Genomic DNA, 24,087 nt, shown 5'->3' with positions numbered 1-24,087 from the left:
TGATGACGACAGGTTACATATATACACTACACACTGCCTGTAACACGTCTCTACTGTGGTGATGACGACAGGTTACATATATACACTACACACTGCCAAATCTATTAAGGCATATCAGAAAAAGATAAATGTAATACAGGAGGCAAACTATGAATTGTTAAAGCAAAAACCATGGAAAATAATATTTGAAGGAAACCATAGTGCCCAATCGTGTTTGGCCTCGGCAGACTCAGCCCCAGCTGGTGTGGTAAAATGGAATGGTATTTTTGATAACCTCAGCTGGAACAAGATCTTTTACTTATGTCATAAGACAACAGTTGATTGTCAGCTAAAATGGTTCCAGCTGAGGTTAATTTATAGGGCTTTGCCCACAAACCGCTACTTATTTCTGAGAAAAATTGTTGAATCTTCTAATTGTTCGTTTTGTAACAATGAGGAAGAAACAATTAATCATTTGATGTGGCATTGTCAGCATATTAACAGGTTTTGGCAGGAACTACAGGAACTGTTAAATAATAGTTGTTATCATGTTACTAATTTCCGGTTTTCGGAAGCGTTGGTATTGTTTGGAGTTCAGGAAAATATGTTCACTGATAAAGCCTTAGATTTCATTATTTTACTGGCCAAATTTTATATTTACAAATGTAAATGGAACTCTGAAAGACCAATGCTTCCGATATTCTTGAAATTTTTGAAAAGTAGATATTTATTGGACAAGTACAAGGGGGGATTAGCAGAAGATAAGTTTGACCGCCTCTGGCAACCATATTCTAACCTGGTTTCATGAAAATTGTCCAGTACTAGGCTCTACTCCTCCTCCCTAATTCGTTAACAGTATCTTGATATATATTCTGTTGTAAACTTGAATCTTGTAGTAATCAATATTGTTTAAAGGTCTAGTAGTTGTTGTAGTCAAACGGTCCTATACAGTGCCTCTTTAACTTTCTCCCTCTCTCTCTCTCTATTTCTCTCTCTGTTCTAGATCATTCTTTCTATGCATGTTGTAGGTATGAATGTGGCGATGTGAATTGTGATGTAATGTATAATGTGTTGTAAAAAAAACAAACAGCAAAAAAATATTAAAGATAAAAAAAAATAAAAAAACAAGCTCTGAAAATTAAAAATATAAAAATTATGATCAAAATTAAATTTTTGAAATCAATTTAAAAACACTTTCATCTTATTTCTTGTCGGTTCCTGATTCCAAAAACATATAGATATGATATGTTTGGATTACAAACACGCTCAGAAAGTTAAAACGAAGAGAGGTACAGAAAAGCGTGCTATCCTTCTCAGCGCAACAACAACCCCGCTTTTCATGTCAATTTCACTGCCTTTGCCATGAGCGGTGGACTGACGATGCTACGAGTATACGGTCTTGCTGAAAAATTGCATTGCGTTCAGTTTCATTCTGTGAGTTCGACAGCTTGACTAAATGTTGTATTTTCGCCTTACGCGACTTGTTTTATTTCTTTAAAGTTATGAGGCTATATCTCTGGAGCCCATGGACCATCCCTTGCTAAGCATACAAAGTTGCATGCATGTCACCTTTGTCTCTGGGGCGTTATGAGCGAATACAGTACTGGAACGAATACAGATGAGGGTATTTGTCATCGTTCTGTGATGCTGCTACATGTAGTTATAGATGTATTGCATATCAACTGCCGCTACCCAGCAAAAACACCATCAAATCCATGATTTCTTGCCGTTTTCCGGGATTGCAGTTGCTCTCTGTCAAGCGCTGTGTTAACCTGACTGCTCCGCGGATTTAAACTAAATGTGTAAGTCCTGTTAGGTCAGACACCAAACAAACTTTCGGATGTAAAAAATGTAAATTATCGTTCAGTTTAAGTTCACGTTTGGACTGTTGAAAGTGAATCATGCCGTCAAAACACGCCATTTTTGAGGGAAGGCGTGGTCAGGGACCAGGGACGTCATATCCAAATATTGCTACAATCTAAGGAACCCATTTTTGAGAAGAAGAAAGGCAGATCTTCAAATACACGTATGTTTCTGACCAAAACACTGCTGTTTGACATCTGGGCTATACCCCTGGAAAACATATCCTTAACTTATTTTGCTCGGTGTATGTTTGCATACATTGACAAATAAACAATACGTTGTTTTTTCGGCAGAACCATCAGGGTGCTAGAAGCGGACATGCTGGGGGAAACCAATTTGAACAACATTGCGAACTTACATAGGCGTTATGTTGCGCTCGATCGGCTTCGAAGGGAACTCTGTCTGTTTCCAAGAGGTGAGATCAATTAAATTGAGGAATTTGATTTCTACCAGTAGGCAACATCCTTACTATTGTAACAGCTAGATTGATTTAAAACGAAATGTTATGCACACACATGTTTGATTTATGTGAACTTTTAACGTTGTAAAACCAAGTCAGCTATAGTCATGTAAGTACAGTGATACAAAAACATGAAGTAAATCTATCGGCTTTAAGGGCATACTCGTGAATTGACGTTACTATGTTATGTTAATTGTTTTATTTTTTCGAGAAGCTACCTCCCTTACGTTGTTTCTCTCTAAAGACAAGAAGTATACTCAATTATTTGCCCTGAACGTCGGGAACAAAGTATTTCTTAAAAACAATATAGCTCGTATACTGAACATTGAGGAAACCTCTTATTGAAGCCTGTTTGAACGTCATCTACATTGATTTTTCAGTAATATATTGTGCGAATCACTCTATCTGTCATACCTTTGATTTTAAAGGGGAATTTTTACCAATTGTCTCTTTGGAACGTGCGGTTTTATATAGCATGTGCAAATTGATTGGTTTCCAGAAAATGAAAACTAACTTGGACGAAAATCCAGAAGAAGCCAGCCGTTGGTTTTCAGGATTCTCACCTGGAGGATCCTTGCAAATTCCTTGCAAAAGCTCCACACTCTCATACCTATTTTGAATAGTGTGGTCAAAACCGGCCAGCAGTTGTAACCCATTACAAAACCTACTAGTTATTTATTTTTTCTTAAATTTTAATCATAGATTTACCATTACAAGAATCTATTGATTGATGTTTTGTATGATTGATTGATTTATAATTGTTTCTCTGATGACGTATTTACTAATTATCCTTTGTATTCTTTGCTCAAATGACATTTGATATGCCCACAGAGGATTAAAGCGGTACATATGTAAAATACTGATATAAATATTTTCGAAAAAAAAGGAAAAACAACACACACACACACACACACACACATACACACACACACACACACACACACACACACACACACACACACACACACACACACACTAACATCTTGCCCGTAGTGGTTTCGTCTCAAAGGCACAGTTCTTTAAAAGCGGTAAGACTATCCCTCCACGTTGACAGTTTTCAAGATCCTGGCTCATTCCTGTGTCGAGTTGGACGTTTGAGACGATTGATTTTTTTTTAAGACACGAGTGTCTTTGTAAGAAATTAATTGACACACTAAATTCCCTCTCTGCAGTGTCTTTGTAAGAAATTAATTGACACACTAAATTCCCTCTCTGCAGTGTCTTTGTAAGAAATTAATTGACACACTAAATTCCCTCTCTGCAGTGTCTTTGTAAGAAATTAATTGACACACTAAATTCCCTCTCTGCAGAGAAAGCAGTCAGACTATTGAATGTTGTTATGTCTTAAAGTGGAAGGATGGTCCTATCCTATGTTAAAACCTGGTAAGATCTGAGATCGTTTGCACAGGATGTTCCTTCAAGTCTAATAACTTACTTTTGCGCTCTTTTGGTTTAACAGTGTTTATTCAACAATTCATGGACAATTCAACATAATACATGTTAAGGATCAACAACAAGCTCAAACTTATGGCGCTCCTTTACATGAGTTATTAAAAAAACAAAAAACTCTTTTTCGGTGATTTGTTTGAAGCTTGTGACATGTGTGAACCAGCACTGATACTTTCCCCGCATTTCTGATTGTCGAACATTTAAATGAGGATCATGAATGTTTATATGATCGATCAATAAAATGCCTGTCCCTTCGGATGTTGTTTGTTGTTATATCTACTCGGAATCTTTAATACTCTTTAAGTGTATGGTGTGTTTTTACAATTGATTAATTGCTGATGGTGTACACTGTTGATTTTGAATTAAACACAACATTGATAAACTGGCTTCATGTCTACACCGTTAGTACAATATCACTGAGTAATGTCATGGTGCACAGTGTGTTATGTAACTATGTGTAGTTAAGTTTGCTAATTTAATAGTCTGTTTATTATTTGAACCACCACAAAATGTATAACATTTACAAACTCGTAGCTGATAGAATGACATTAAATGCATGTCTTGACAGTCTGTATAATTTAATTTCATTCTTCCTTGCCGGCGGGCTTTGGAATTTTTCTGTGTCAATGAATACTTTATTTGATTTATCATCTACTCGTTTTTGACAAAAGAATATCCACAAATTGTAGTACTGTTTTCCGATACACGCGGTTAACCCCGAAACGATCCAAACAAAAGTCAACGTGTGCGTTGGCAGACATTGATGATTGGCACGTCAATAATATTCCATCAAGTATTTTGTTCTCTATCATTCATTTTAAGTAAAGCTCCAAATGATCGATTCCATCTTGTGTCTGTTGTTACGTTTGGTCAATTTTGAATAAATATTTTCACTTACACCCCGGAATTCAGACGAGTTGGTGGTGGTGGTAGCGTGTGGGGGGGGGGGGGTGCGTGTGTGTGTGTGCGTGCGCGCGCGTGTGTTTGTGTGTGTGTGTGTGTGTGTGTGTGTGTGTGTGTGTGTGTGCAGATCTATACAAAACGTCACAATTAAAATTCAGCCTCGGACCAGACAACAATATTGTCATGAAAAAAGTCAAAGCGAGTCCTATTATAAAAGTGTACGTGTGTTTGTTAAATGAGGCAACTGCATTACAACACACACACGCACACACAGACACACACACACACACGCGCGCGCGCGAGAGAGAGGGAGAGTGAAACAGAGAGAGAGAGAGAGAGAGAGAGAGAGAGAGAGAGAGAGAGAGAGAGAGAGAGAGAGAGAGAGAGAGAGAGAGAGAGAGAGAGAACCACGTTTGCTCACATCGATAACACAATAGATAGCAGAGCTACAAATAAGCGCATTTACTGTCTCAATCGATAACAGGCAATACACAAGTCCTACACAAAATTGATATCCACGTTCACTGACACTGATCCAAATATTACACAGGAGGTTTTTGCAAACAAAAGATGCCTGTTTCACTTTCACATCTTATAAAAGATGGCTAAACAACACTGCCGCGATAAACAGATGTCTTCAGTGACATGAACCAAGTGCAACATGGCTACAACTATAATGTTCGATAAACAGATGTCTTCAGTGACATGAACCAAGTGCAACATGGCTACAACTATACTGTTTTCATTGTCCGACTCAAAGGACACAGCCCAATTCACAAGTCGGTTGCCACAATTAAATAATCCCTGCGCTTTGTCAGTTACTGATTATGAACAATAAAACAAGATGGCTGGTACAAATGCATACATTGACTAATTCAACTGACACCTGGCTATGTAAGACGACTGCTACAACAACTTATTCTCACAGTCGCACTCCACTCATCCTTAAAACCTTTGCTAAACATACACAAACAAAATAAACACTTCACATTAAAGGCACAGTACGCCTCCCGTAAACCATCAGATACTGTCAGGCTTTTACACACAGTACAAACACCCTTTCATTTACACACTCACCGCTTTTGAACATCCTGGGTGCCCTACGTAAAGAGCGAGCCATTTTCAAAGAATTAATTTTGCGTTTTGGCGCTAGACCTAACTTTTAAAATCCCCCCCCCCCCCTCTTTGCCTAGTCCGGCCCTGCTACCTTATTCTTTCAATATCACACAAGCGCGCTGCTCACACGACTTACAACAACGTTTTTCCCGAAACAAGTGACGAAAATGAGGCTGTATGAACGGACACATCCTGCGGATGAACGGAAACATCCGGTGGATGAAGGGAATCAGTTGACACACTGTGTATACTGTCTTGAAGGTGTTTGGTTGCATCACTCTTGCTAGGGGGTCTTCAAAAACAAGTGGTAAACATATTTCAAGATGGGCTTTAGAAGCTTCTCCTTGCTTAAACAAAAACTTAAAATTGGAGCTGCACAAAATCACAAAATCTTGTAAACTTGAAGGTATTTCATCACAGAGTTTTGTCTTTGATTTAAAACATGTTTACCGCATTAAAGGAAAATCGCCATGCTAACAAAAAGTTAGGCAAACACATGAAATATCAGTCACCTCCCTTGTATTACACATTTTTACTTGTAGCTTATGATTTTATCATTGCAGGTGGTATATTCTAAAATAATTGTTGAACCATAGCTTGAACCAAATGAGAAACAAGTTTCAAGTCAGTGTGTTTCAATTGAACAAACCCGCGGAGTTATATCCCTTGCTAATGCTATACAGGACTGTGCACATTATTTTGCTTTTCTGCTTGTACCATTGGAAGACAGGCATGAAGGGGCTTCCCATCAGTCAGAAAAAGGGTTATTTGGGTCTAGATTTCTTACCCCTGCGTAGCAAGAAACGCGGATAAGGTTGGCTCTGTACCATCTGTGGGCTTTGTAACACAGGCTGGCTCTGCACTGGCATTGGGCTTTGTACCGTCAAAGGGCTTTGAACCGTATTACAAACGGGCTTTGTGCAACCGGCTGCCTGATCACCGTCAGTGGACTCTGCACTGTAAAAGAGCTTTGCAAAGCCGGCGTGTTGAGTGTGAGCCCTGTGTTTTGTGGAGCGAGCAGGCTTTGCAAAGCCGGCGTGTTGAGTGTGAGCCCTGTGTTTTGTGGAGCGAGCAGGCTTTGCAAAGCCGGCGTGTTTAGTGTGAGCCCTGTGTTTTGTGGAGCGAGCAGGCTTTGCAAAGCCGGCGTGTTGAGTGTGAGCCCTGTGTTTTGTGGAGCGAGCAGGCTTCGCGAACCTGGAGGGTTCAGCACATTGAACGGCTTCTGACCTGAAACAAGATTCTGTGTGGGTATCGGGGTTTGAGCGACCAGCTGGTTTTGTAGTAGGTAGACAGGGAAGCGTGTGACTGATGTGGGCTGGATACCGGGGGGAGGTCGGATGGCGGGCGGAGGTCGGATGGCGGGGGAAGGTCGGATGGCGGGCGGAGGTCGGATGGCCGGGGGAGGTCGGATGGCGGGGCAAGGTCGGATGGCGGGGGGAGGTCGGATGGCGGGGGGAGGTCGGATGGCGGGCGGAGGTCGGATGGCAGGCGGAGGTCGGATGGCGGGGGGAGGTCGGATGGCGGGCCAAGGTCGGATGGCGGGCAGAGGTCGGATGGCGGGGGGAGGTCGGATGGCGGGCGGAGGTCGGATGGCGGGCGGAGGTCGGATGGCGGGGGGAGGTCGGATGGCGGGGCGAGGTCGGATGGCGGGGCGAGGTCGGATGGCGGGGCGAGGTCGGATGGCGGGCAGAGGTCTGGGCAGGAGGGTTAGAGGTCCCGAGCCTGGCGCACAAACGAAAAGCGTCGGTCTCTGTACGAGACCTGGCAGCAGTGAGTAAGGGTTAGCACCCGCCTTGTGGCGCCCTCTCTGTACAGGACCTGGCGGTGGTGAGTAAGGGTTAGCACCCGCCTTGTGGCGCCCTCTCTGTGACCTTGACCCTGGCTGTCGTAGGTCAGCTTTTGCCTTGCCATGCCCTCCTTGCGACCTTGACTTGTCGGGTTCTACATTGTCGCTGTCAGGCAGCCAGTCGTCATCTTCCCCTCTCTGCCTTTTACCACGTGGCGACTGCACGCCTTTCCTTCTCTGTTTCACTGGTGAAGACGTGCTGCTTTCAATAGCATCATCCTCATCCTCTTTTTTACGATCATCATCATCCTCATCATCATCAGTAGCATCACCATCCAACCTGCCCAACGCTTTGGAGTAAGCTCCGGTTGTATGCCGTTTTCTCCTTGGCACTGTTGCACCGCCCTTCACACCTGGTTTTGACACCTGCAGGTCACTGTCTCTGTGTTGTGTTTCCCCGGTGAGTGGCTCTCCACCTTCATCTGATGAACAGTCCTGGTGAGCAGGTTCCTGCCCTGCACCGAGTGCACGCGACCAGATCTCTGTTTCGTCCTGGTCTGTACCGGTGGAAAACAAGCTCTCTGTAGGAGAACCAGGCTCCGTCTCACACTCCAGAATGAGCCCACCGTCCCCTTCTGACAGCGACTCTTCCCCGTTGTCTTCCACCTCCTCACACGCTGCTTGCATCCCGTCACTGCCTCGTGACGTCTGTCCTGCGTAACGTTCACACTCTGAAAGCATCGCACTCGTGGACTTCTCCTCTCCTGCCGTGTTCATCACAGATTCTGAAAGCATCGAGACGATTTCTCTGGACTGCGTCTCTCTTGCACTCTGCGTCATCGTACTCCCCTCATGCCGTTGTTGTGAAGCCGTGACATTTCCCGGTAGCTTGTCTTCATCCCTTGTGGAATCACTGGACTGCCGCTCACCTCCACTAAGCGCACTCATACTCTCTGTACGCTGATGCTGTGAAGCCGTGACATTTCCCGCTAACCTGTCTTCTTCCCCTCCATTCATGGATGAGGAATCACTGGACTGCATCTCGTCTTCAATCATACTCTGCTCAGAGTCAGACTGATGCTGTGAACCCATACCACTTCCCTCTGGCTCATCCTCATCTCGTGCAGTGGACTGGCTGGCTGCTGTAGCACTCGCTGTACTGGTAGCGGTGGACTGGCTGGCTGCTGTAGCACTCGCTGTACTGGTAGCAGTGGACTGGCTGGCTGCTGTAGCACTCGCTGTACTGGTAGCAGTGGACTGGCTGGCTGCTGTAGCACTCGCTGTACTGGTAGCAGTGGACTGGCTGGCTGCTGTAGCACTCGCTGTACTGGTAGCAGTGGACTGGCTGGCTGCTGTAGCACCCGCTGTACTGGTAGCAGTGGACTGGCTGGCTGCTGTAGCACCCGCTGTACTGGTAGCAGTGGACTGGCTGGCTGCTGTAGCACTCGCTGTACTGGTAGCAGTGGACTGGCTGGCTGCTGTAGCACTCGCTGTACTGGTAGCGGTGGACTGGCTGGCTGCTGTAGCACTCGCTGTACTGGTAGCAGTGGACTGGCTGGCTGCTGTAGCACTCGCTGTACTGGTAGCGGTGTCGGGGTGGCACAGTCTCCGGTGGGCAAGGAGGCTGCTGCTGTAGACGTAAGACTTGGTGCATGTCGCACACCGGAACGCTCGCTTGCTACAGCCCGTGCCCTTGGCGTGTTCACTGCACGGGAAGGGGTCTTTGCCACCATGGATCCTTGCATGACAGTTCACTTCTCTTTTTGAAGAACACACCTTCAGACAATGTTGGCATTCGAAGAGTTTTTGCTCCTTCACAATCTTGGGAGCAGTGAAACCGCTTGAAGCTTCTTTGAGGGATAATCCGGTATTGTGAACAGTTCTCATGTGATGCACGACAGTCCATGTGTTGGGGAATGTAGCCTCGCATGTCAGGTAAACGACAGGATCGTTACGGTTGTGAATCTTGGAATGACGGTCAAAAGCCAATTTTGTATAAAATGTAGCCCTACAAAGGTCGCACTTGACAGGACCATCACGATGATGAATCTTTGAATGATGGACGAAAGCTAATCTGTGAGTGCACAGCTTGGGGCAGTGTTGGCATCTGAAGACTTCCTTTGCCTTGGCATACCACCGGTCTGGATGGCTCTTTCGCATAATAAAATTATGACCCCTCAAAGTGTGCTTGCTGGCAAATGAAGCCGTACACAGCTGGCACTTGGCAGCACCATCACGATTGTGAATTTTGAATGCCTGACGAGAGCCAACTTCTGAGTGCACACCTTGGGGCAGTGTTGGCATCTGAAGACTTTCTTCTCTTTGACCAACGAGCGTCCTGGGTGAGATGTTTGCATGTGTTTCTTTAAACCATTGACGTCAGTAAATGTAGCTGTACACAACGGGCATTTGACGGGTCCTTCACGATTATGAACCTTTGAATGATTGAGGAAAGCTAATCTTGAAGTACACACCTTTGGGCAATGTTGGCATTTAAACACTCTCTGCCTGTTGGCGCTGGCTGAAGCGTGTTCAGCGTCAGTGTCCCGGCTCTTTACCTCTTTGCTTTTAACAAGTCTCTGCCTTCTCTGCGCCATATACACATATTTTCTGCGAGCGTTAAGAGCAGATTGCACCCGGGACTTCAACGACAACTCCCGATGCTTGTGGTCAGGCCGATCAGACGGGATTCGTTCAAGACACACAGTCACCCGGGACTTCAACGACAACTCCCGATGCTTGTGGTCAGGCCGATCAGACGGGATTCGTTCAAGACGCACAGTCACCCGGGACTTCAACGACAACTCCCGATGCTTGTGGTCAGGCCGATCAGACGGGATTCGTTCAAGACGCACAGTCACCCGGGACTTCAACGACAACTCCCGATGCTTGTGGTGAGGCCGATCAGACGGCATTCGTTCAAGACGCACAGTCACCCGGGACTTCAACGACAACTCCCGATGCTTGTGGTGAGGCCGATCAGACGGCATTCGTTCAAGACACACAGTCACCCGGGACTTCAACGACAACTCCCGATGCTTGTGGTGAGGCCGATCAGACGGCATTCGTTCAAGACGCACAGTCACCCGGGACTTCAACGACAACTCCCGATGCTTGTGGTGAGGCCGATCAGACGGCATTCGTTCAAGACGCACAGTCACCCGGGACTTCAACGACAACTCCCGATGCTTGTGGTGAGGCCGATCAGACGGCATTCGTTCAAGACGCACAGTCACCCGGGACTTCAACGACAACTCCCGATGCTTGTGGTGAGGCTGATCAGACGGCATTCGTTCAAGACGCACAGTCACCCGGGACTTCAACGACAACTCCCGATGCTTGTGGTGAGGCCGATCAGACGGCATCCGTTCAAGACGCACAGTCACCCGGGACTTCAACGACAACTCCCGATGCTTGTGGTGAGGCCGATCAGACGGCACTCGTTCAAGACACACAGTCACCCGGGACTTCAACGACAACTCCCGATGCTTGTGGTGAGGCCGATCAGACGGCATCCGTTCAAGACGCACAGTCACCCGGGACTTCAACGACAACTCCCGATGCTTGTGGTGAGGCTGATCAGACGGCATTCGTTCAAGACGCACAGTCACCCGGGACTTCAACGACAACTCCCGATGCTTGTGGTGAGGCCGATCAGACGGGATTCGTTCAAGACGCACAGTCACCCGGGACTTCAACGACAACTCCCGATGCTTGTGGTGAGGCCGATCAGACGGCATTCGTTCAAGACGCACAGTCACCCGGGACTTCAACGACAACTCCCGATGCTTGTGGTGAGGCTGATCAGACGGCATTCGTTCAAGACGCACAGTCACCCGGGACTTCAACGACAACTCCCGATGCTTGTGGTGAGGCCGATCAGACGGCATTCGTTCAAGACGCACAGTCACCCGGGACTTCAACGACAACTCTCGATGCTTGTGGTGAGGCTGATCAGACGGCATTCGTTCAAGACGCACAGTCACCCGGGACTTCAACGACAACTCCCGATGCTTGTGGTGAGGCCGATCAGACGGCATTCGTTCAAGACGCACAGTCACCCGGGACTTCAACGACAACTCCCGATGCTTGTGGTGAGGCTGATCAGACGGCATTCGTTCAAGACGCACAGTCACCCGGGACTTCAACGACAACTCCCGATGCTTGTGGTGAGGCTGATCAGACGGCATTCGTTCAAGACGCACAGTCACCCGGGACTTCAACGACAACTCCCGATGCTTGTGGTGAGGCTGATCAGACGGCATTCGTTCAAGACGCACAGTCACCCGGGACTTCAACGACAACTCCCGATGCTTGTGGTGAGGCTGATCAGACGGCATTCGTTCAAGACACACAGTCACCCGGGACTTCAACGACAACTCCCGATGCTTGTGGTGAGGCTGATCAGACGGCATTCGTTCAAGACACACAGTCACCCGGGACTTCAACGACAACTCCCGATGCTTGTGGTGAGGCTGATCAGACGGCATTCGTTCAAGACGCACAGTCACCCGGGACTTCAACGACAACTCCCGATGCTTGTGGTGAGGCCGATCAGACGGCACTCGTTCAAGACGCACAGTCACCCGGGACTTCAACGACAACTCCCGATGCTTGTGGTGAGGCGGATCAGACGGCATTCGTTCAAGACGCACAGTCACCCGGGACTTCAACGACAACTCCCGATGCTTGTGGTGAGGCCGATCAGACGGCATTCGTTCAAGACACACAGTCACCCGGGACTTCAACGACAACTCCCGATGCTTGTGGTGAGGCTGATCAGACGGCATTCGTTCAAGACGCACAGTCACCCGGGACTTCAACGACAACTCCCGATGCTTGTGGTGAGGCTGATCAGACGGCATTCGTTCAAGACACACAGTCACCCGGGACTTCAACGACAACTCCCGATGCTTGTGGTGAGGCTGATCAGACGGCATTCGTTCAAGACGCACAGTCACCCGGGACTTCAACGACAACTCCCGATGCTTGTGGTGAGGCTGATCAGACGGCATTCGTTCAAGACGCACAGTCACCCGGGACTTCAACGACAACTCCCGATGCTTGTGGTGAGGCTGATCAGACGGCATTCGTTCAAGACGCACAGTCACCCGGGACTTCAACGACAACTCCCGATGCTTGTGGTGAGGCTGATCAGACGGCATTCGTTCAAGACGCACAGTCACCCGGGACTTCAACGACAACTCCCGATGCTTGTGGTGAAGCTGATCAGACGGCATTCGTTCAAGACACACAGTCACCCGGGACTTCAACGACAACTCCCGATGCTTGTGGTGAGGCTGATCAGACGGCATTCGTTCAAGACACACAGTCACCCGGGACTTCAACGACAACTCCCGATGCTTGTGGTGAGGCTGATCAGACGGCATTCGTTCAAGACGCACAGTCACCCGGGACTTCAACGACAACTCCCGATGCTTGTGGTGAGGCCGATCAGACGGCATTCGTTCAAGACGCACAGTCACCCGGGACTTCAACGACAACTCCCGATGCTTGTGGTGAGGCTGATCAGACGGCATTCGTTCAAGACGCACAGTCACCCGGGACTTCAACGACAACTCCCGATGCTTGTGGTGAGGCCGATCAGACGGCATTCGTTCAAGACACACAGTCACCCGGGACTTCAACGACAACTCCCGATGCTTGTGGTGAGGCCGATCAGACGGCATTCGTTCAAGACGCACAGTCACCCGGGACTTCAACGACAACTCCCGATGCTTGTGGTGAGGCCGATCAGACGGCATTCGTTCAAGACACACAGTCACCCGGGACTTCAACGACAACTCCCGATGCTTGTGGTGAGGCCGATCAGACGGCATCCGTTCAAGACACACAGTCACCCGGGACTTCAACGACAACTCCCGATGCTTGTGGTGAGGCCGATCAGACGGCATCCGTTCAAGACGCACAGTCACCCGGGACTTCAACGACAACTCCCGATGCTTGTGGTGAGGCCGATCAGACGGCATCCGTTCAAGACACACAGTCACCCGGGACTTCAACGACAACTCCCGATGCTTGTGGTGAGGCTGATCAGACGGCATCCGTTCAAGACACACAGTCACCCGGGACTTCAACGACAACTCCCGATGCTTGTGGTGAGGCCGATCAGACGGCATCCGTTCAAGACACACAGTCACCCGGGACTTCAACGACAACTCCCGATGCTTGTGGTGAGGCCGATCAGACGGCATCCGTTCAAGACGCACAGTCACCCGGGACTTCAACGACAACTCCCGATGCTTGTGGTGAGGCCGATCAGACGGCATCCGTTCAAGACGCACAGTCACCCGGGACTTCAACGACAACTCCCGATGCTTGTGGTGAGGCCGATCAGACGGCATCCGTTCAAGACACACAGTCACCCGGGACTTCAACGACAACTCCCGATGCTTGTGGTGAGGCCGATCAGACGGCATCCGTTCAAGACGCACAGTCACCCGAGTGTCCACGCCGTGCACGACTCCCATCTGTCCGCCGGGCGCCAGGTGTGAGGGAAGGAAGAGCAGTGGGATGGACAGGCCTGTTGCTTGACCCCCGGACTGTCCGCCGGGCGCCAGGTGTGAGGGAAGGAAGAGCAGTGGGATGGACAGGCCTGTTGCTTGACCCCCGGACTGTCCGCCGGGCGCCAGGTGTGAGGGAAGGAAGAGCAGTGGGATGGACAGGCCTGTTGCTTGACCCCCGGACTGTCCGCCGGGCGCCAGGTGTGAGGGAAGGAAGAGCAGTGGGATGGACAGGCCTGTTGCTTGACCCCCGGACTGTCCGCCGGGCGCCAGGTGTGAGGGAAGGAAGAGCAGTGGGATGGACAGGCCTGTTGCTTGACCCCCGGACTGTCCGCCGGGCGCCAGGTGTGAGGGAAGGAAGAGCAGTGGGATGGACAGGCCTGTTGCTTGACCCCCGGACTGTCCGCCGGGCGCCAGGTGTGAGGGAAGGAAGAGCAGTGGGATGGACAGGCCTGTTGCTTGACCCCCGGACTGTCCGCCGGGCGCCAGGTGTGAGGGAAGGAAGAGCAGTGGGATGGACAGGCCTGTTGCTTGACCCCCGGACTGTCCGCCGGGCGCCAGGTGTGAGGGAAGGAAGAGCAGTGGGATGGACAGGCCTGTTGCTTGACCCCCGGACTGTCCGCCGGGCGCCAGGTGTGAGGGAAGGAAGAGCAGTGGGATGGACAGGCCTGTTGCTTGACCCCCGGACTGTCCGCCGGGCGCCAGGTGTGAGGGAAGGAAGAGCAGTGGGATGGACAGGCCTGTTGCTTGACCCCCGGACTGTCCGCCGGGCGCCAGGTGTGAGGGAAGGAAGAGCAGTGGGATGGACAGGCCTGTTGCTTGACCCCCGGACTGTCCGCCGGGCGCCAGGTGTGAGGGAAGGAAGAGCAGTGGGATGGACAGGCCTGTTGCTTGACCCCCGGACTGTCCGCCGGGCGCCAGGTGTGAGGGAAGGAAGAGCAGTGGGATGGACAGGCCTGTTGCTTGACCCCCGGACTGTCCGCCGGGCGCCAGGTGTGAGGGAAGGAAGAGCAGTGGGATGGACAGGCCTGTTGCTTGACCCCCGGACTGTCCGCCGGGCGCCAGGTGTGAGGGAAGGAAGAGCAGTGGGATGGACAGGCCTGTTGCTTGACCCCCGGACTGTCCGCCGGGCGCCAGGTGTGAGGGAAGGAAGAGCAGTGGGATGGACAGGCCTGTTGCTTGACCCCCGGACTGTCCGCCGGGCGCCAGGTGTGAGGGAAGGAAGAGCAGTGGGATGGACAGGCCTGTTGCTTGACCCCCGGACTGTCCGCCGGGCGCCAGGTGTGAGGGAAGGAAGAGCAGTGGGATGGACAGGCCTGTTGCTTGACCCCCGGACTGTCCGCCGGGCGCCAGGTGTGAGGGAAGGAAGAGCAGTGGGATGGACAGGCCTGTTGCTTGACCCCCGGACTGTCCGCCGGGCGCCAGGTGTGAGGGAAGGAAGAGCAGTGGGATGGACAGGCCTGTTGCTTGACCCCCGGACTGTCCGCCGGGCGCCAGGTGTGAGGGAAGGAAGAGCAGTGGGATGGACAGGCCTGTTGCTTGACCCCCGGACTGTCCGCCGGGCGCCAGGTGTGAGGGAAGGAAGAGCAGTGGGATGGACAGGCCTGTTGCTTGACCCCCGGACTGTCCGCCGGGCGCCAGGTGTGAGGGAAGGAAGAACAGTGGGATGGACAGGCCTGTTGCTTGACCCCCGGACTGTCCGCCGGGCGCCAGGTGTGAGGGAAGGAAGAGCAGTGGGATGGACAGGCCTGTTGCTTGACCCCCGGACTGTCCGCCGGGCGCCAGGTGTGAGGGAAGGAAGAGCAGTGGGATGGACAGGCCTGTTGCTTGACCCCCGGACTGTCCGCCGGGCGCCAGGTGTGAGGGAAGGAAGAGCAGTGGGATGGACAGGCCTGTTGCTTGACCCCCGGACTGTCCGCCGGGCGCCAGGTGTGAGGGAAGGAAGAGCAGTGGGATGGACAGGCCTGTTGCTTGACCCCCGGACTGTCCGCCGGGCGCCAGGTGTGAGGGAAGGAAGAGCAGTGGGATGGACAGGCCTGTTGCTTGACCCCCGGACTGTCCGCCGGGCGCCAGGTGTGAGGGAAGGAAGAGCAGTGGGATGGACAGGCCTGTTGCTTGACCCCCGGACTGTCCGCCGGGCGCCAGGTGTGAGGGAAGGAAGAGCAGTGGGATGGACAGGCCTGTTGCTTGACCCCCGGACTGTCCGCCGGGCGCCAGGTGTGAGGGAAGGAAGAGCAGTGGGATGGACAGGCCTGTTGCTTGACCCCCGGACTGTCCGCCGGGCGCCAGGTGTGAGGGAAGGAAGAGCAGTGGGATGGACAGGCCTGTTGCTTGACCCCCGGACTGTCCGCCGGGCGCCAGGTGTGAGGGAAGGAAGAGCAGTGGGATGGACAGGCCTGTTGCTTGACCCCCGGACTGTCCGCCGGGCGCCAGGTGTGAGGGAAGGAAGAGCAGTGGGATGGACAGGCCTGTTGCTTGACCCCCGGACTGTCCGCCGGGCGCCAGGTGTGAGGGAAGGAAGAGCAGTGGGATGGACAGGCCTGTTGCTTGACCCCCGGACTGTCCGCCGGGCGCCAGGTGTGAGGGAAGGAAGAGCAGTGGGATGGACAGGCCTGTTGCTTGACCCCCGGACTGTCCGCCGGGCGCCAGGTGTGAGGGAAGGAAGAGCAGTGGGATGGACAGGCCTGTTGCTTGACCCCCGGACTGTCCGCCGGGCGCCAGGTGTGAGGGAAGGAAGAGCAGTGGGATGGACAGGCCTGTTGCTTGACCCCCGGACTGTCCGCCGGGCGCCAGGTGTGAGGGAAGGAAGAGCAGTGGGATGGACAGGCCTGTTGCTTGACCCCCGGACTGTCCGCCGGGCGCCAGGTGTGAGGGAAGGAAGAGCAGTGGGATGGACAGGCCTGTTGCTTGACCCCCGGACTGTCCGCCGGGCGCCAGGTGTGAGGGAAGGAAGAGCAGTGGGATGGACAGGCCTGTTGCTTGACCCCCGGACTGTCCGCCGGGCGCCAGGTGTGAGGGAAGGAAGAGCAGTGGGATGGACAGGCCTGTTGCTTGACCCCCGGACTGTCCGCCGGGCGCCAGGTGTGAGGGAAGGAAGAGCAGTGGGATGGACAGGCCTGTTGCTTGACCCCCGGACTGTCCGCCGGGCGCCAGGTGTGAGGGAAGGAAGAGCAGTGGGATGGACAGGCCTGTTGCTTGACCCCCGGACTGTCCGCCGGGCGCCAGGTGTGAGGGAAGGAAGAGCAGTGGGATGGACAGGCCTGTTGCTTGACCCCCGGACTGTCCGCCGGGCGCCAGGTGTGAGGGAAGGAAGAGCAGTGGGATGGACAGGCCTGTTGCTTGACCCCCGGACTGTCCGCCGGGCGCCAGGTGTGAGGGAAGGAAGAGCAGTGGGATGGACAGGCCTGTTGCTTGACCCCCGGACTGTCCGCCGGGCGCCAGGTGTGAGGGAAGGAAGAGCAGTGGGATGGACAGGCCTGTTGCTTGACCCCCGGACTGTCCGCCGGGCGCCAGGTGTGAGGGAAGGAAGAGCAGTGGGATGGACAGGCCTGTTGCTTGACCCCCGGACTGTCCGCCGGGCGCCAGGTGTGAGGGAAGGAAGAGCAGTGGGATGGACAGGCCTGTTGCTTGACCCCCGGACTGTCCGCCGGGCGCCAGGTGTGAGGGAAGGAAGAGCAGTGGGATGGACAGGCCTGTTGCTTGACCCCCGGACTGTCCGCCGGGCGCCAGGTGTGAGGGAAGGAAGAGCAGTGGGATGGACAGGCCTGTTGCTTGACCCCCGGACTGTCCGCCGGGCGCCAGGTGTGAGGGAAGGAAGAGCAGTGGGATGGACAGGCCTGTTGCTTGACCCCCGGACTGTCCGCCGGGCGCCAGGTGTGAGGGAAGGAAGAGCAGTGGGATGGACAGGCCTGTTGCTTGACCCCCGGACTGTCCGCCGGGCGCCAGGTGTGAGGGAAGGAAGAGCAGTGGGATGGACAGGCCTGTTGCTTGACCCCCGGACTGTCCGCCGGGCGCCAGGTGTGAGGGAAGGAAGAGCAGTGGGATGGACAGGCCTGTTGCTTGACCCCCGGACTGTCCGCCGGGCGCCAGGTGTGAGGGAAGGAAGAGCAGTGGGATGGACAGGCCTGTTGCTTGACCCCCGGACTGTCCGCCGGGCGCCAGGTGTGAGGGAAGGAAGAGCAGTGGGATGGACAGGCCTGTTGCTTGACCCCCGGACTGTCCGCCGGGCGCCAGGTGTGAGGGAAGGAAGAGCAGTGGGATGGACAGGCCTGTTGCTTGACCCCCGGACTGTCCGCCGGGCGCCAGGTGTGAGGGAAGGAAGAGCAGTGGGATGGACAGGCCTGTTGCTTGACCCCCGGACTGTCAGACATAAGACATCAGATTTGTTATTAAAACCATGTGCATTACACAGGAATGTTGTTTGGCTTGAGCACATTCAGTACATAATCCATTCCAACACAACAACCAAACAGTGCTCACCGAATTGCGTACACACACTCACTCACACGCATGCATATCCACACACACACACTGACGCACGTACAGACGCACGCACCCACCCACCTGCATGCATTGGCACATGCTCCCAGACACACACACACACACACACACACACACACACACACACACACACACACACACACACACACACACACACACACACACACACTCACTCTGTGAGCAGGGTTGGGCAGAACAGGGATCAGCAATGGCTTGGCGCCCCCAGCCTCCCCGGCGCCCCCAGCCTGCCCGGCACCCCCAGCCTGCCCGGCGCCCCCAGCCTGCCCGGCGCCCCCAGCCTGCCCGGAACTTTCTTTCTTGTTCAGCGGAGTTTCTGCAGTGTTTGGAGATGGAACTTTCTTTGCTGATGATCTCAGTCGACGTCCCTCGTGGTGGGAGCCTCCCTCTGCTGCTGGCGAAGGCTGAGGTAGGTCTGTGGCTACCGGTGTACCTGACCCTGTCAGTGTCTGCAGGTCTTGGTTTGGGCATGAAGCAGAGCTATTAGATGCTGTAAGCTGGGAGTCTTGGCCTCTTCTCCTCTGCAAGGAGGTGAGTAAAGTAGATGCTGGCAGAGGGCAAGTTTCATCTGTGGCTGTGGGTGTACATATCCCTGTCAGTCTCTGCGTGTCAAGGCCTTGGTGTGATGCAGCTTTGTTCAATGCTGTAAGCTGGGTGTACATATCCCTGTCAGTCTCTGCGTGTCAAGGCCTTGGTGTGATGCAGCTTTGTTCAATGCTGTAAGCTGGGTGTACATATCCCTGTCAGTCTCTGCGTGTCAAGGCCTTGGTGTGATGCAGCTTTGTTCAATGCTGTAAGCTGGGTGTACATGTCCCTGTCAGTCTCTGCGTGTCAAGGCCTTGGTGTGATGCAGCTTTGTTCAATGCTGTAAGCTGGGTGTACATGTCCCTGTCAGTCTCTGCGTGTCAAGGCCTTGGTGTGATGCAGCTTTGTTCAATGCTGTAAGCTGGGTGTACATATCCCTGTCAGTCTCTGCGTGTCAAGGCCTTGGTGTGATGCAGCTTTGTTCAATGCTGTAAGCTGGGTGTACATATCCCTGTCAGTCTCTGCGTGTCAAGGCCTTGGTGTGACGCAGCTTTGTTCAATGCTGTAAGCTGGGTGTACATATCCCTGTCAGTCTCTGCGTGTCAAGGCCTTGGTGTGACGCAGCTTTGTTCAATGCTGTAAGCTGGGTGTACATATCCCTGTCAGTCTCTGCGTGTCAAGGCCTTGGTGTGATGCAGCTTTGTTCAATGCTGTAAGCTGGGTGTACATATCCCTGTCAGTCTCTGCGTGTCAAGGCCTTGGTGTGATGCAGCTTTGTTCAATGCTGTAAGCTGGGTGTACATGTCCCTGTCAGTCTCTGTGTGTCAAGGCCTTGGTGTGATGCAGCTTTGTTCAATGCTGTAAGCTGGGTGTACATGTCCCTGTCAGTCTCTGCGTGTCAAGGCCTTGGTGTGATGCAGCTTTGTTCAATGCTGTAAGCTGGGTGTACATGTCCCTGTCAGTCTCTGCGTGTCAAGGCCTTGGTGTGATGCAGCTTTGTTCAATGCTGTAAGCTGGGTGTACATGTCCCTGTCAGTCTCTGCGTGTCAAGGCCTTGGTGTGATGCAGCTTTGTTCAATGCTGTAAGCTGGGAGCTTTTTGTCTGCACAGAAGTGAGTGAAATAGGCTGCAAGTCTCCACTCTCTGCCTCCGCTGTGATCACGCGCACAATGATCCTCTCCTGTCCTTTCCCCCCCAGGCTGCAAGTCTCCACTCTCTGCCTCCGCTGTGATCACGCGCACAATGCTCCTCTCCTGTCCTTTCCCCCCCAGGCTGCAAGTCTCCACTCTCTGCCTCCGCTGTGATCACGCGCACAATGATCCTCTCCTGTCCTTTCCCCCCCAGGCTGCAAGTCTCCACTCTCTGCCTCCGCTGTGATCACGCGCACAATGATCCTCTCCTGTCCTTTCCCCCCCAGGCTGCAAGTCTCCACTCTCTGCCTCCGCTGTGATCACGCGCACAATGCTCCTCTCCTGTCCTTTCCCCCCCAGGCTGCAAGTCTCCACTCTCTGCCTCCGCTGTGATCACGCGCACAATGATCCTCTCCTGTCCTTTCCCCCCCAGGCTGGCTGTGCTGTCTGTTTTGCGTCCAACCAGGTGGCCTCGCCGCTGTGTGTCATAGAACCTGATCTCACGGTCAGATGGAGGGACAATTGAAGCTTGCTGGTTTTCTGCAGAGCAAGGTTCCGTATTTCTTGACACTTCTTTGCGTTTGGACATCAGAGTCCTGATTATTGTTCCTTTCTTGCTTGGCACGATATCTGGCTGAGAGCTGTCTCTGGGAAGCGATTCTGTCTCCTGAGGGGAGCAAGCCAAGGAACTGTTCTCTGAAGATTCAACCTTTGGTTCCACATCTGTGCTTGGACCTTCGCTCTTTACCTCATGACTCTCAAGGCAAGAGCAGAGTTCGCTCTTGTCACAGTGATAACCACCGCCGTCACCGTGGAAACAACACCGGTGGCTGTCAATGCTAGTGGTGGCGGCGCTGTGGGCTGCATCAGCTAGTTCTACAAAATAAGTGCTGTTGTCTCGCTCCTGCTTTACACTCAGTTCAGCACCGGTGTCAGATTGTCTGCCCCTGGTGTCAGATTGTCTGCCCCTGGTGTCAGATTGTCTGCCCCCGGTGTCAGATTGTCTGCCCCTGGTGTCAGATTGTCTGCCCCTGGTGTCAGATTGTCTGCCCCCGGTGTCAGATTGTCTGCCCCCGGTGTCAGATTGTCTGCCCCCGGTGTCAGATTGTCTGCCCCCGGTGTCAGATTGTCTGCCCCCGTCCTCTGCTGTCGACCCTCTCTGACACCAACACTGTCTGCTACCTGTCTCACAATGCTGGTTACCATGGTTACAATATGTCTCAGCCTCCAGCTTGATGTCACTATCCTGTGACCAGCCCTCCGTTGCTAAGGCTTCCCAATGCGGGTTGCCAAGGGTCTCAAATTCAAACTTGGCATCTGTCTCCAGAGAAAAGCCGTCTGCAGGTTTACTTCTGTGAAGCTTGTTACCGCATGCTGTTCCATCTTCCTCTTTTATTTCAGAGTCAGACGTCTCCATGGTGTTGTTGTTGTTGTTGTAGCTGATTATGATGCTTCTCTAATTGTGCTGGTGTAATTGTTGTTCATATCAATAGCACTGATCCTCTCTGACTTTGTATTTGAACTAGACCCCCATCTGCTGCTGTAGTATAATGAAGAACAAACAGACTGAATAGTTCACCACAATGTCAAGACACCGTAAGTGAAACGAGTTAGTTGCTTTGATTGATGTCATAAACCAGACCGCTGCTAATATTGTGATGACGACACAAGTGAACTAAAGGCCTGGATCCAGTGTGTACAGATGGCAATGGTGACATATCTACTGACATTGACAACAACAAGTGAACTAAAGGCCTGGATCCAGTGTGTACAGATGGTGACATATCTACTGACATTGACAACAATAGTCACACTAAAGGCCTGGGTCCAGTGTGTACAGATGGCAATGGTGACATATCTACTGACATTGACAACAACAAGTGAACTAAAGGCCTGGATCCAGTGTGTACAGATGGCAATGGTGACATATCTACTGACATTGACAACAACAAGTGAACTAAAGGCCTGGATCCAGTGTGTACAGATGGCAATGGTGACATATCTACTGACATTGACAACAACAAGTGAACTAAAGGCCTGGATCCAGTTTGTACAGATGGCAATGGTGACATATCTACTGACATTGACAACAATAGTCACACTAAAGAAGATCACTGAAAGTTCAACCAAATTCCGCGAATTCACTCAAAAATTCTAGCCAGAAGTCACTGCGACAGCCGCAACTGCTAGAATCTTCACTGGGTCCCAACAAACTCAATCAGTCTTGGGGGAAGAGCTGTCAGGGTCATTCTCGTTCAATTTAAACCACACGCACTCTGTTGCCTGAAGATCTACTGTCTTGTGTATAAAACACACCGTTGCAGCCTGAAGATCTACTGTCTTGTGTATAAAACACACCGTTGCAGCCTGAAGATCTACTGTCTTGTGTATAAAACACACCGTTGCAGCCTGAAGATGACCCTGTCCTGTGTATAAAACACACCGTTGCAGCCTGAAGATCTACTGTCTTGTGTATAAAACACACCGTTGCAGCCTGAAGATGACCCTGTCCTGTGTATAAAACACACTGTTGCAGCCTGAAGATGACCCTGTCCTGTGTATAAAACACACTGTTGCAGCCTGAAGATGACCCTGTCCTGTGTATAAAACACACTGTTGCAGCCTGAAGATGACCTTGACCTTGTCCTGTGTCCGAGGTTAACATGTTCTCAGGACACCGGCTGTAGAAAGCTTAAGCGCAGGTTGCTTTGACGCAAGGAGTTCTGTAGACTTGAAGGTCACCTCAAGACATGGCGTTGTCTAGGTCACCTCAAGGCATGGCGTTGTCTAGGTCACCTCAAGGCATGGCGTTGTCTAGGTCACCTCAAGGCATGGCGTTGTCTAGGTCACCTCAAGGCATGGTGTTGTCTAGGTCACCTCAAGGCATGGCGTTGTCTAGGTCACCTCAAGGGACAAGGCTTCTCTGTCAGTGTCAGCTCTGAAACAAATGTAGCCAAGTGCACTTCGCTACCCTAAACACTCTAATCATCGCATAGCGAAACAGCCTTGTGTACAGTTCAAACGGGATCACCCATCCCATAGCAGACGATACGATGGTGCGCGCGCTCCTTGTCGGCGCAAATTCTAATAAAATACCTTTCTTTATATATCTACCTAACTTCTATCTTTCAAAGTCCCTTTTATCTTTGATACGGTCCTAATTATATTTAGGTTTGCATAGAAGTCACTGATTAGGCTGGATGGCTGCATATTATTGTGTTATTTACGATAATGCTTCGAACTGACCAAAGCGTCACTCTGACCTTGACCGGTTTTCATGTATCGTTGAGAGAAATTGATTCTCACAAACTCATCTTTGTCTTTTCAATCATTGTTTTGTCATTTTTGTATCACTATTACATATCCCGTACCTATGTTGCATATGATTTTAGTTTGTTTATAAGGATTTGGTTGTAATGAGTGATGTTTGGTTCCTCTGCAAAGATTGCTAATTTATGCAGACAGGTACTCGCGCAGGAATTTAGCCGATTCCATTTACTTTCGGACTTTACCGCTTCGTACTAAGTCAATGTATAATTTTCCCCCAAGTAACGCATATCATGATGTTTGTCTAGGGTTCTTCTTTTTATCTGTATGATTTATGAATTTGTCCATTATTCCAGTTTAGAGAGTTTTGTAATTTTCTGCACTGAAGTTGGTTCAGTGCCTTCACTAGGACCATTGTTTTTGCATCCTACTAAATAAATATAAATTTTTACGAAATGTTATCTATTGCAATGGAAAGCTAAAGGTCGTAGCTTTAATTTGATGTATTGTTTGTTAGGATTGGTTATGTATTTGTTTAAATAACGTAGGGTAAAGCAAGTGTAAGAA

At 51.4% G+C, this 24,087-nt stretch overlaps 1 long non-coding RNA gene across 1 annotated transcript; it reads left to right on the top strand.

The window, feature by feature from the left end:
• Positions 1-1,768: 1,768 nt before the first annotated feature.
• Positions 1,769-4,640, top strand: LOC138972516 (uncharacterized). Its single transcript, XR_011457651.1, has 2 exons — positions 1,769-2,257; positions 2,802-4,640. It is a non-coding gene; the product is annotated as an uncharacterized lncRNA (long non-coding RNA).
• The last annotated feature ends 19,447 nt before the right edge of the window (positions 4,641-24,087 follow it).

This window comes from Littorina saxatilis, linkage group LG8, assembly GCF_037325665.1.
Source record: "Littorina saxatilis isolate snail1 linkage group LG8, US_GU_Lsax_2.0, whole genome shotgun sequence".
Taxonomy (NCBI): domain Eukaryota; kingdom Metazoa; phylum Mollusca; class Gastropoda; order Littorinimorpha; family Littorinidae; genus Littorina; species Littorina saxatilis.
Note: the sequence above shows the minus strand (reverse complement) of the source record. Positions and strands in the feature narration are given on the sequence as shown.